This window comes from Schistocerca cancellata, chromosome 8 (assembly GCF_023864275.1).
Source record: "Schistocerca cancellata isolate TAMUIC-IGC-003103 chromosome 8, iqSchCanc2.1, whole genome shotgun sequence".
NCBI classification, from domain to species: domain Eukaryota; kingdom Metazoa; phylum Arthropoda; class Insecta; order Orthoptera; family Acrididae; genus Schistocerca; species Schistocerca cancellata.
In genome coordinates, this window is record NC_064633.1 from 150,839,124 (window position 1) to 150,853,953 (window position 14,830).

The 14,830-nt window shown below is 43.5% G+C and overlaps 1 non-coding gene across 1 annotated transcript; it reads left to right on the forward strand.

Moving 5' to 3' along the window:
* The first annotated feature begins 13,790 nt into the window (after window positions 1-13,790).
* Window positions 13,791-13,945, forward strand: LOC126096048 (5.8S ribosomal RNA). The gene has a single exon (XR_007522009.1). It is a non-coding gene; the product is annotated as a 5.8S ribosomal RNA (ribosomal RNA).
* Window positions 13,946-14,830: the final 885 nt, after the last annotated feature.

The following is a 14,830-nucleotide window of genomic DNA, read 5'->3' on the forward strand; positions in this document are numbered from 1 at the left end:
TCTCTTTGCTATCGTAATGGCAGTGGGCTAAAGGGAGACATGTTACGGAACTTTCGCTAAGCAGCCGCGCGCTCTTACCTGCATCCTATACGTGATGGTAGCAAATGATAATGCGTGGCCGCATCGGTCGTCCACATTGCCTTCGACTACAGCAGAAAAGGAATAAGGTTACCGCTGACACAGCGGAAGACGGTTAAGAATCTGTGATTCCGCAAATGGTAGTTTGTCTAATAGCATTACCACTGTCCGGCGGAATGTTACCAAGACTTTTCATTACTTCATTTTTGTTTGCAATGTGTAAGTCTCAATAAACTACTTTACGCCGAAGATGATAGTAATCACGAGGTAGATCACGTGATGTAGTACACTCAGGAACACTGAAAATAGCGCACCCAGAAGGAAGAAAGGCACAAATGGAAAACATTGCAAATTAGTACATTGAGATCCGATATGCAAACGGTCCACGTTTAGTGCCAAAGCGCATGGCCACAGACCCTGCTGTGGCACTGTAGTCGGGCAGAGGACCCTATTTAAATGGCGCACAGTGGACGAGTCATACACATGACGATCACAGCCCGACTCGAGGAAGATGTTAGCAGGAGCGGAGTGCCAGGTAGACGACGTGCTAGACGACATTTCTCAAAGTTAAGCCAGACTGAATGGAGGCTAATTATCCGTGACTCTGTCTACAATGGTACCAAGACTGAAAGACGTGGACTGCCACATACTGGGCAAAAGTTGTGTATAGTGATGAGTCCCGATTCGTTTTGGTGACCGGTGATAACTACATACGAGTGTGGAGGTATCCTGGAGAACGGTACAGCTCAACCCCCGCTGTCGTACACCACATCGCCCGCACAGCCTGGGAGGGGAAGGGGGGGGGGGGGGGCATGGAGGGCATAGACTGCGATTGCTGGTCCCCTCTAATTGTGGTGCGTGAAAACACAACGGGCCAGCGCTATGTTGATGACATTCTTCAGTCCCATGAGGGACCTTCCCTGCGCGATATACCAGAGACAATTTTTCAGCAACATAATGCTCGTCCACATACGGCTCGAGTTGTTCAATACTACCTACACCATGTTCCGACTTTTCCATGGACAGCCTACTCTTTGGACTTGTCCTCTATAGAGGATGTGTAGGATCAGCTGAAACACCAGATAACGCCATGTCATTCTGTGTATCTTTCTACTTGTACTCTGAGTATTTGATTATATGTCTTGGAAATTTTGGAAATTTGTGGTAAGTTCCATGGGACCAAACTGCTGAGGTTTTATAAATATGTCTTGGGTTTGGGATCAAGTAAATCTCTATCAGTATGTCTCATAAATTTCACTTTGATCCGATGCTCATTTCTTTGTGCGCTATTTTCAATGTTCCTGAATCAGGAGCTGAAGGGGTGATTGGGTGGAGCGGAGGCGTAGGCGGCATTACGAGGTCACGATATCCCAGAAAAAATGAGATCATTTATGTTTTTACATTCATCGATTCCCAAAGTTGTCACCTAACTTTTCGGAAGATAAAAATGCAAAAAAGTAAGAGAATAGAAAATTGTAAAGGTTCTGGAAATGAAATGATATTTCCTAATGTGTCGTTGGGTTTGCAGCATTGCCAACACTCTCCATTTCTGCAAAAATGTCACTCTACACAACAGGGCATATTCCAATGAGGCAGGAACACTTGCGCAGAGTAATAGTTTTGCAGACAGACAGTTCCGCGGAGCTTATAACACTGGTCGAAATAAGCAGCTTTTCGCAGCTAATTGTGATGACCGAGGTTTATCATAGCTTGGAAGGTGATAGGTTGATTGTGAGTTGATGAAGCCAACAAATGTTACGGTAAAACCTGGTAGTGGCGACAGTGTGAACTGTACGTTAGCCCGAGGTCTAGGTAGGTGAGAATGTGACAGTTTGGTTGTGGGCTGGTGAAACCAACGAATTTGAAATAAAAAATCCTGGTTGTGGTGACACACTGATCTGTCGCTTAGCCTAAGGTCTGTGTTCGGGTGGACTTAGTCATTTTGGTTGTTAGGTGGCGAACCCAACGACTGTCCTGCCTATAAACTACCTAAAGTGAGGCGGGCTTCCCACAATTGTCAACACTTTCCATTTCCGCATAAGTGTCACTTTACACAACTGTCACTAACACAGTTGCGAAGGCTTGCGGGCATGATCGCCAGCAAAGAGCATTCCAGGTAGATAAGCAACTGTTCACAGGCTGAGTGTACTGGTGTGCCGCAACAACTGTGACGCGGTAAAATCGGCAAACCACAGCGAATAAAGCGAGATAGAAAGCCACATAAAAAGAGGGGCGGTGGTAGGTCGATTTCCTGATAAAAGTAGCCACAGCCCAAACATTTTGCCTCATTTACAACTGGTACAGCTACAGATTGCAGACCTGGGCTCACACTCCTGATGGTGAGATAACGACAATGGCGAGTGCAGACTTCGATTTTGTATCATGTAAATTATATTATGTTCTTGGGAAAGGTGGTGGAAAAGGACTGGTTGTGTCCCACATCCAACCCCAATGTCACCCCTCTAAGGAAATTAACTCCGTGTGGTAAATTCAAGGTCTCAATGTAACGTGATGTTAATCAGGTGTGAAGATAAGCCACTGCTCCACACCCACCCTGTAGGATACCGTAAGTGAATGACATAAAGTAGCAGGAAAATGAAAGTCACCCAACCACTGTACCATTTTCAGCGCTAATTCGAACGTATCCCTCCTCCTATTGATCTACGCCAATAGGATGACAAAAACAGCGGGAAAACAAGTCACAATCTTGCGTCTACCCTTGCCCCTTCTCTCTAGTTCGATTGCATGAGTTTAGTCATTAGAGAGCTGTGTGCTGTAGTGGCAGGATCATCATGAAGCGCCAGCAGCAGAGTTATTCTAGTTAAAAATGGCGTTAAATATGTTTTCATTTGTGATCCAAAATTACGAGAGAACTTTTTCAATGCTGTGTGTGACTAAAAATTTGTGGGAAATTCGGAAGCGCACATTGTTTTGTTTCTTTGATTACTATAACTGAATGACGTAATGGAATTTTCTGTTAGCACTGCGACGTTTGATGACATCCTGCCACACACAACTCGAGAAATTACAGTTAGTAAGAAAGCCCATCCTATGGATCCCAAGTGCGGTATTGTGTGCAGTGAATTACGATTGTAGTAATCGTATTCTCCTGTGTAATACAGTTAAGTGATGCATACCTCGATGCATTTAATCCAGTTTTCGATCCATTTACATCTGCAAAAATTCATTCCAATCAATACCTTCAAGTATCTCGATTGACGCCAAAGAGGTTACTGAACTAACTCTAAGGAAGTGTATTTAATCCTCGAAAACGTCACTTAGAAAACCTATGTTATATCAGTTATTGAGAGGATTTCGTCGCGCTGGAATCCTTACGAAATTGCTTGACAAAGTAATCAAAGAAGAGCTGCACGATTCGTCGAAGTATTGTTTAGTCACTGAGAGACGCTCAAGAAAGAAGTGGTGGAAGATGCAACCAGCAAGACATTCACACCTGCGAGGAGCGTTAAGGCGTCCCCACACTGATTCCAAATTCGAACATTAACGCCGAGCGTGCCGTGTTTCTGATGTCATAGAATGGGAAAAGCACGCTGGGGAGTCTTTCCAAACATGTAGAAGGTATCAAGCATGAGCGTACGTTTGAACGTATGCCATTGCGATGCAAGAATGTCACGTACATCATACGTACGCCATCTGTTTTCAGACGCCGTATTGGTTTTAAGTTGAATTTCATATTTGGTGCGTTTTATATTACAGCTTACGTACTAAGAATAAAATGAGGTGACAAAAATAGAGGAATATCTCCTAACATCGTGTTGGACCTCCTTTTTCCCAGGAACTCGAAATTACATGGCCTCAACAAGTCTTTGGATATCCCCTGCATAAATACTGAGCAGTGATGCCATCTACAGCCGCACGTAATTGTGGAAGTATTGCCGGTGCAGAAATTAGTGCAGAATTGTCCTATAAGTTACGTCTAGTAATTGTTCGATGGCATTCGCGTCGGGCGACCTCGAAGGCCGAATCATTCACTTGAGCTGTCCAGAATGTTCTTCACACCAATCGCGAACAGCTGTGGCCCAGTGACATGCCGCACTTTCATCCATGAAAATTCCCTTATTGTTTGAAACTTCCTGGCAGATTAAAACTGTGTGCCCGACCGAGACTCGAACTCGGGACCTTTGCCTTTCACGGGCAAGTGCTCTACCAGCTGAGCTACCGAAGCATGACTCACGCCCGGTCCTCACAGCTTTACTTCTGACAGTATCTCGTCTCCTACCTTCCAAACTTTACAGAAGCTCTCCTGCGAATCTTGCAGAACTAGCACTCCTGAAAGAAAGGATACTGTGGAGACATGGCTTAGCCACAGCCTGGGGGATGTTTCCAGAATGAGATTTTCACTTCTGGAAACATCCCCCAGGCTGTGGCTAAGTCATGTCTCCACAGTATCCTTTCTTTCAGGAGTGCTAGTTCTGCAAGGTTCGCAGGAGAGCTTCTGTAAAGTTTGGAAGGTAGGAGACGAGATACTGGCAGAAGTAAAGCTGTGAGGACACGCTGTGAGTCGTGCTTCGGTAGCTCAGACGGTAGAGCACTTGCCCGCGAAAGGCAAAGGTCCTGAGTTCGAGTCTCGGTCGGGCACACACTTTTAATCTGCCAGGAAGTTTCATATCAGCGCACACTCCGCTGCAGAGTGAAAATCTCATTCTGGAAACATCCCTTATTGTTTGTTTGGGAATATGAATGGTTTCAAATGTCTCCAAGTAGCAGGACATATGCATTTTCAGTTAATGATCGATTGCGTTGGACCAGAGGACCCACCCCATTCCAGGAAAATACAGCACACACCATTATGGAGCCATCACCATCTCGCACGCTGTCTTTGTGACAACTTGGGTCCATGATTTGGTGCGGTCTGAGCCACACTCGAGCCCTACCAGATGAAATCGGGACTAGTGTGACCAGGCCCAGGTTTTCAAGTCGTCTACGGTCGAACTGAAATATTCACGAGCCCAGGAGAGGCGCTGCAGGCAGTAACGTGATGTTAGCAAGGGCACTCGCGTCGATCATCTGATGCCGCAGCCCGTTAACTCTACATTTCGCCCCATTGTCCTAGCGGATATGTTCGTTCCACGTCTCGCGTTGATTTTGCAGTTACTCGACGCAATATTGCCTGTCTCTTAACTCCGACAACTCTAGGCAAACACAGCTGCTGTCGGTCGGCCGTCGGCCAATGCCTTGTCCGTGGTGGTACGAAATGGCTGCAGTCTGGTATTGTCGCCACACTCTTGACCCTGTGGATTTCGAAATACTGAATTCACGAACTACTTCCGACATGGAGTGCCCCGTGCGTCTACCTCCAACCACCATACCTCGTTCAAAATATATTAATTCGGATTGTTCGCCCACAATCACTTCGAAAAAACTTTCACATGAATCATCTGAGTAGAAATGACGGCCAATGCATTGCCCTTTTATACCTTGTGTATGCAATGCTATCGCCATTTGTATATGTGCATATCGCTATGTCATGAATTGCTACCTCATTTTATATACCGTTTCAAAGCAACAGCCGGCCGCGGTGGCCGAGCGGTTCTAGGCGCTTCAGTCCGGAACCGCGCGACTGCTAAGGTCGCAGGTTCGAACCCTGCCTCGGGCATGGATGTGTGTGATGTCCTTAGGTTAGTTAGGTTTAAGTAGTTCTAGCAGACTGATGACCTCAAATGTTAAGTCCCATAGAGCAATCTGAACCATTTCAAAGCACCATCAAACTGAGGATCTCTCGAAAACCTGTCGTTTATTGGTACGATTTGTTGTAGTGAAGTGGCGGGGAAGTCATATTGAAATTTAAAGAATTTTCGAATTGTAACTTTCATGAAAACATACCACTTCAACGCAAACGCACGTTGATGAGCAATCGAAAATACATCGTCTTAGGTATGATTTGTTATAAGTGAATGTCAGTTATGAAAATATTCTCATGTGGCTGAAGAGTGACAGACTGTATCCGCTGTCAGCTCACCCCCTGCCCATATGGGGTGGGGGGATAAAATAACAATAAAGAAAAAAAATAAAAAATAAATATCTGTGATTAAAACCTACAGACGACAGTAACATAAAAGACACTGTCGTATGTAACATACGTTCAGGCTCGCGTGATGAATAGGGACGCAGAGTTGCAAAATGATGTGCGATGTGTAGCTGGTTCGAGTCTTACCACATCCAGGCATATTTTAGTCCCCTTAGGTTTTTCTAATACGTTCGGAGACTTTATTAAAGTGCGTTTGCTCGATTGTTTTACCTGCAAAAGACCCATGCACTACTTGCAATATGATATTTTCCACTTTCTTGTTTAAAGTCTTCTATTTCACATGTACTAAGGATTCTGCTACTAAAAAGAAACAATGACCAAGTAAGAATGGTCTTGGCGTTTTAATAAAAAGTAATAATGATGAAATAACTTTTATACTATATGGAAGACTATTGTGAATTCTGCGGGGTGGTGGAGGTCAAGTCGGCGTGTTACACGTCGAATGGCGCGACTCCTATGATGACGACTCACAGACAAACGAAATTCCACTTCCCAAAATAAGTCGAGAAACAAATTACTTCCTCCAATGTACGTTTTTCATAATGATTGTGACGCTAATATCAGATAAATTCGGGTTTGACGGCCAGTACGAGTCATTAGCAACGGTTGTGGATCGAGTAAACAAAGCGACACTAGCGACTCCTGCGACAGAGAACCACACTAGAAAGCAAACTCACTCAAGACGAAAAATCTAAAAATACGCAAATTCTTGCAACAAAAATATATAGCACTACTAAAAACAGCTAAACAGTCAGCTACTGTTCATTTCTGCTCAAAAGTAAGTTAGAATAGCACTAAATTAAACGACATTCACAAACTGCGTACAACCGATAAGCTGCTGATACGGATCTACACTCTGCTTCAGGCCCATTGCACCATACCCCCTCCATATTTATAAACATAAGATTATGACCGCTGTGCATTTACCACCTTCTATTTAATGGATTATATCTCTTCTAAAACATACTGGTTACATCACATAATACACTACTGGCCATTAAAATTGATACACCAAGAAGAAATGCAGATAATAAACGGGTATTCATTGGACAAATATATTATACTAGAACTGACATGTGATTACATTTTCAAGCAATTTGGCTGCATAGAGCCTGAGAAATCAATACCTAGAACAACCAACTCTGGCGGTGATAACGGTCTTGATACGCCTGGCCATTGAGTCAAACAGAGCTTGGATGGCGTGTACAGGTACAGTTGCCCATGCAGCCTCAAGACGATACCACAGTTCATCAAGAGTAGTGACTGGCGTATTGTGACGAGACAGTTGCTCGGCCACCATTGACCGGACGTTTTTAATTGGTGATAGATCTGGAGAATGTGCTGGCCAGGCCAGCAGTCGAACATTTTCTGTGTCCAGAAACGCCCGTACAGGACCTGCAACATGCGGTCGTGCATTATCCTGCTGAAATGTAGGGTTTCGCAGGGATCTAATGAAGGGTAGAGCCACGGGTCGTAACGCATCTGAAATGTAACGTTCACTGTTCCAAGTGCCGTCAATGCGAACAAGAGGTGACCGAGACGTGTAACCAATGGCACCCCATACCATCACGCCGGGTGACACACCAATGTGCGTTCACCGCGATGTCGCCAAACACGGATGCGACCATCATGATGCTGTAAGAACAACCTGGATAAATCCGAAAAAATGACGTTTTGCCATTCGTGCACCCAGGTTCGTCGTCGAGTACACCACCGCAGGTCCTCCTGTCTGTGATTCAGCGTCAAGGGTAACCGCAGCCATAGTCTCCGAGCTGATAGTCCATGGTGCTTCAAATGCCGTCGAACAGTTGGTTCAGATGGTTGTTGTCTTGGAAACGTCCCCATCTGTTGACTCAGGGATCGAGACGTGGCTCCACGATCCGTTACAGCCATGCGGATAAGATGCCTGTCATCTCGACTACTAGTGATACGAAGACGTTGGGATCCAGCACGGCGTTCCGTACTACCCTCCTGAACCCACCGATTCCATATTCTGCTAAAAGGCATTGGATCTCGACCAACGCGAACAGCAATGTCGCGATACGATAAACCGCAATCGTGATAGGCTACAATCCGACCTTTATCAAAGTCGGAAACGTGATGGAACGCATTTCTCCTTACACGAGGCATCACAACAACGTTTCACCAGGCAACGCCGGTCAACTGCTGTTTGTGTATGAGAATTCGGTTGGAAAATTTCCTCATATTAGCACGTTGTAGGTGTCGCCACCGGCGCCAACGTTATGTGAATGCTCTGAAAAGCTAATCATTTGCGTATCACAGCATTGTCTTCCTGTCGGTTAAATTTCGCGTCTGTAGCACGTCATCATCGTGGTGTAGCTGGTAGAGTATTTTAATGACAAACTTTCGTAATATTGCGTACCATGTTTACGTATGACACATGGACCATCTTTATAATAGATTCGACAGATGGTTGTATTGTCTCAAGATTATATTCGTTCTACACTTCTCTAAAGTATGGGCATTCCTCATTTAAACCAGTATATTATATATGGTACTCCTCTCGGTATGATATCGTATTTTCATGCTATAAATATATTATTTTCAGGTCGTATGCACAGATAACACTGTTTTCTCTAAATGTGTTTACAGATGTACTCAAAAATAGCACAGTTCCTCCAAAACTGCATTTGAATACATTTCAAGTTTATTACCTAAGAGCGATCCGCAATTATGGATTATGCAACTCAGAACTACGACCTACGCTGTCCCCCTTTGGACAGCAAATAGTAATTTCCTTATATATTTTCAGACCACGTTCACTGCACATGTAACGATTGTATTGATGTTGATTCTGTGGCTCAGTTGTTCTATGGCTGAAAACACGTTTGCTACTTGTCTTCCTGCATCTCAGTGATTTTGAACTTATCTACAAACTGGGACACCAAGCTCTAGAGATCAGGACGATGACTTCACTGGACAACGCCCAACTGTACACAAGATGTAAACAGTAATAGTTCGATAATTCTTAATCTGACATTGGAATGGAACACTGCTGTTTAAGTCGATCCTTGTCACTTTCTATGCAGTTGTGGGAAATTTTTTTTAAGGGTTGGATCTGACAATGGCTTAAGTACAGCCAGTTTGTACAGTCAAACGGCGAATGTATCGTTCTGACAATTACTGTCGAGTTTGAAACTGACTGTCATTATTAGCAAATTTGAACAACCACTGTTATTATGCTGTGATCGGTTACTACAACGTGCACCATAATACCACATGGACACGTTGGACAAGACCTATTGATATACCAAGACATAGGCAGTCCTCACGGTGTTTTCACGGGCACGTCCAAACACGATAACACCTATATTCCATTAAGTCGCGTCTCCTTGTCGACAAATATAACTGCACCACTTCTATAAAACTGACTGGCACGTTCACACCACTTTTCACTGACATTCTTTATTTCAGAGGTGGAGGGTCATATGATGGTCGGTACCAATTGCATACCATCTACAGGACTCCAAAACAGAAAGTTAAACCATTTAAGTGACATTTTGTCCTATGAGCTTACTCGTATCTCCCAAAGTAGGTGTGCTGCCTTATGAAACTCTTTTATATATGTCCCGTACAACAAATGGTGTGCTATGAATCCCTTACCCTTTTTTCTGATACTTTATTGTGGGTGAAATCTTATGGGACTTAACTGCTAAGGTCATCAGTCCCTAAGCTTACACACTACTTATCCCGGGTTCGATTCCCGGCGGGGTCAGGGATTTTCTCTGCCTCGTGATGGCTGGGTGTTGTGTGCTGTCCTTAGGTTAGTTAGGTTTAAGTAGTTCTAAGTTCTAGGGGACTGATCACCTTAGATGTTAAGTCCCATAGTGCTCAGAGCCATTTGATCTATTTTTTTACACACTACTTAACCTAAATTATCCTAAGGACAATCTTACACACTCATGCCCGAGGGAGGACTCGAACCTCCGCCGGGACCAGCCGCACAATTCATGACTGCCTCACCTTAGACCGCTCGGCTAATCGCGCGTGGCGATATTTTATTTTGGGATCGCATATGTATCTAGAGCCTGCGATTCATTCCTCTCACACATTGTCAGAGTGAATCCTCTTCTGGCCACCAGGAACTGAAATCTGTTCTGCACGGATATCCTGGCTGTCCTCGCCATGCGTTTGACGAACGTTGGTAATCTACTTTCACCTCATTTTTTAATGTTGACCAAAATTTGTGTAAAACTTCACTGCTGTTTCTCTTTATGAAATATCCGAACCTACGTAGCGCATACCCGGCAATTGGAATGTCATTATGATATACCTGCCAATAGCTTATTGCCACATGGCGTCGCAGCAGTGTTCTGTCTAATCGCGACGAACGCCATCGATGCAAACGTAACTTCCGACACCGATTGACGGCCTTCGCAGTGAGAATATTGGTTCTTTATGGTCTGACCCGAATTCTCTGCACAGTGGAAGGCAATCGTGCAGCTTTTACGAGTGCAATAAAGTTGTGAATAGAAAATACGAATTTAAAAGACACGATCGCCCCGGAGGATACCAATAAATCTGCATTCCTTAATAGTTGTTTCGTCGAGATCAAAATTCCTGCTATTGCTGATCATGAAGTGCCTCCACATTTACATTTTATGAATGTAAAGGCAGTAAGGAACACTGAAAACTCACATCTAAGAATAAGTGGCATATAAACCTCTGCTAAATTTTACCTCTGTGAAAGCCTGAGACATAAGCTTTTTTCTCTGTCTCTCATTTATAGGTAATAACTTTGTACAAATACAACGGCAGAAATTTCATGAAGGCCGGATTCGAAAACGTAGGATCTGCCAGATGTCACTGCTCCTGTAGCCTCACAAAGGACTGGGTAATTGAAATCTGAATAATAGAGTAACGGGACAAGTTTTATTACAAGTAGGTTAGATAAATATGGTTTTAGCTCAGTCATCGCAGCGTTGACTTGTGTCGTGACTTTAATGCCAATCATTCCACTGAGCGTAGTGGCGTAGCGTTTAAAATTCTGGACTCGAGTTCAGGAACAAAAGATCCCAATTCTCATCGACGATCCAGTTTTGCATTTTCTGCGGTTTCCTTAAACCAGTTAAGGTGAGTACTGGGATGGTTGTTTTGAAATGTAACGTACGCAAACGACGGGTGTTACCCTACGGACAGGGCCCGAAAAGCAACCTGAAAACACCAAAAACACAACTCATTGCCATGTGTAATACGGCGAAAGAAACCCGTTGACACTCAAACCAGCTTCAGGTTGCCTCAGAATGGATAAATACAGGTTGTATTTGGTTTTTCAAGTCAAAATTGAATCTTTCTTCGAAACAAAGTAATGGGAAGTTCAGGTAATGATGATGGATAGTGATCACAGACTGTACTCTGCAAAGTAGACCTCAAAGGCTCAAATATATTTATATATGGTGCTTGCGGTGGCAAGGAGAGGTTCAAAATTTCATCCACCTGCTCATATAATCAGTTCTGGAAGAAGCGACCTGATGAACAGGGGCCCTGTCGTATTGGAACACGGCATCGCCATTGAGGAACAAGCACTGTACGATGGGATGTATCTGACTAGCTAGAATATTCACATAATCCTTGACAGTAACGCTATGATACACAGTAATCTTGGTGTTACGGCCTAAAGTCAAGCGTCGGCACGGCAGTCGGGAACGATAGAGAAGAGATAGCTGTGAGAAGACGTCAGCCAATCGCACGCTGACTGACCCCTCTCCAGGACGACAACGCGACAGCAGCGGCCCGTATGTGAAGAGCACATAACTGCCGCGACCGACAAGCGACGCCCCAGTTAAATAGCAGCTTCAACATTAGCAAGTTCTATAGCAACGTCAACTCAAGTTGCTTCGCGTGTACACTCTATGTAACACAGAGCTGGAATTGTTTAATAATGATGAAGCTTGATTCTTTTCTATGTCGCCTTTTGTATTCGACACATCTGTGTAATATGAAAAGTTAAGTATTGTCTCCTAGACGCCTCATATTTGACGACAAGGCTGGACATAACACTTGGCAGTCTTGTAATACCACGGGTTGGCTGCCCAAATCATCAAATAACCTCTGCTTGCCTCTTGAGACGTAACCTCGGCTACAAATTGGAAACCGTGTGGAAGAAGACTGTGCGAATTTGCATCACTGATGAGTGGCTATGGAATTTCGAATTGTAAGTGGTCCACTTGCACGTGGAGCCCAATTTTGTGATATATTTAATGAAGAATGACATGAAATGGTTATCACAGTAGAACTGATTATGTCTTTGACACCACTGAACCAAAGATGTTGCCTGAGTGGCAGCATCGATTGTAACTAGGGGTGCACGGAGCGCAGTAGCAGTTTCCGTTGCACTCTGTCGCAGTTAGGATGTAAGACTTAAAGCTAGTGGCTAGTTGTGTGAATTTAGTTGTTGGTCTATGGACGCAGCATAATACAGTTTTTATAAAATGAAGTGATGAATGATACAGTAAGTCAAAGGTAAAGCAACTGGAACATATTTGTAAGGTCAAGAAATTTTGTGTATTTATTTTTAAGTAGGCAGTAGCGCAATTTGTGGATTTGGCTGAATTTTAAAGTACTGGTCCTTGAATGCAGGAACGACGTAATTTCCATCAGATTTAACTTATAGGTTGATTAGGTATACCCGACTGGTAATATTTTGTGTGTTTTGTAATACTGATACAGAGAAGTTAAATTTTTTAACGTATGATGTCAAATGATGTCAGACTTTTTCTCAGGTAACAATGCAAGTGGTTTTGATTACGATAGTAAGCAAGAATTTTAGAACAGTTGACACGTTCACTGATTTTTGAAGTTAATGTAAAGTGTTTCATATTAGATTTTGAGTAAGAGGAACTTTATTTTGAATATAATTTTCCAACTGAAGCATTTGGTCTTACCATATCCCCTTATCACTACCTCATCATCTTCCCCATCGTGTTTATTTAAATCCTATGAATATTTTTTTAAAAGAAATGATTTTTCAATCAGAGTCAGAAAAGTATTAATGTGCCAGAACCAGAAAAGTGTTAATGTTTGTTGCAATGTGTTAAGGACATTACACGTTGCCGTCCGTGTTTTATTACAACACCTCAACCTGAAGGCTTGGCTAGAATTTGCATTTATGTCCAAGCAAGCATTTATCGCTGTGTTTCTAAATGTTTGCTCACAAACGATATCTTAGAATACTTATAATGTATACAGTGTGTCCCAAACATCCAGAGCAAGTAAATACCCAGTTTTCATTGTTTTCCGCGTCATAGACAACTTTGACCTAGAAACTGAGTGTAAATAGTTCCGTTCTCCCTGCTCCATCCAAGGTTTTCATGAGGTTTCATGCTGCAATAGATCATCCCTCCGATTCGTTCCTAACTGAGAACCGCTCTCTCTTAGTACTAGCTAGCCTGGTACCGCGGCTGTCTAAGAGGGCGGATCTGAAAAAGTCCTCTGTACTATTTAGTGTAATGAATAAACATGTCAGTTTCTATTATTTATATCTTGAATTATGTCTTTGCTTAGTGAGAATGTACAAAGGTTCAAAATGGCTCTGGGCACTATGTGACTTAACTGCTGAGGTCATCAGTCAACTAGAACTTACAACTACATTAACCTAACTAACCTAAGGACATCACACACATCCATGCCCGAGGCAGGATTCCACCCAGGACGGTGGATCACTCGGCTCGTGGGTCGATGAAGAACGCAGCAAATTGCGCGTCGACATGTGAACTGCAGGACACATGAACATCGACGTTTCGAACGCACATTGCGATCCATGGATTCCGTTCCCGGGCCACGTCTGGCTGAGGGTCGTTCTTAAGTTGTAGAATTTTGGAACACGTATTGTGTTCGAGTATAATGACTTTTCTGGGGACTAGAAATCTACTCTGTAGGAATCAGCATGGGTTTCGAAAAAGAAGGTCGTGTGAAACCCAGCTCGCGCTATTCGTCCACGAGACTCAGAGGACCATAGACACGGGTTCACAGGTAGATGCTGTGATCCTTGACTTCCGCAAGGCGTTCGATACAGTTCCCCACAGTCGTTTAATGAACAAAGTAAGAGCATATGGACTATCAGACCAATTGTGTGATTGGATTGAGGAGTTCCTAGATAACAGGACGCAGCATGTCATTCTCAATGGAGAGAAGTCTTCCGAAGTAAGAGTGATTTCAGGTGTGCCGCAGGGGAGTGTCATAGGACCGTTGCTATTCACAATATACATAAATGACCTTGTGGATGACATCGGAAGTTCACTGAGGCTTTTTGCAGATGATGCTGTGGTGTATCGAGAGGTTGTAACAATGGAAAATTGTACTGGAATGCAGGAGGATCTGCAGCGAATTGATGCATGGTGCAGGGAATGGCAATTGAATCTCAATGTAGACAAGTGTAATGTGCTGCGAATACACAGAAAGATAGATCCTTTATCATTTAGCTACAAAATAGCAGGTCAGCAACTGGAAGCAGTTAATACCATAAATTATCTGCGAGTACGCATTAGGAGTGATTTAAAATGGAATGATCATATAATGTTGATCGTCGGTAAAGCAGATGCTAGACTGAGATTCATTGGAAGAATCTTAAGGAAATGCCATCCGAAAACAAAGGAAGTAGGTTACAGTACGCTTGTAGCCACTGCTTGAATATTGCTCAGCAGTGTGGGATCCGTACCAGATAGGGTTGATACAAAATATAGA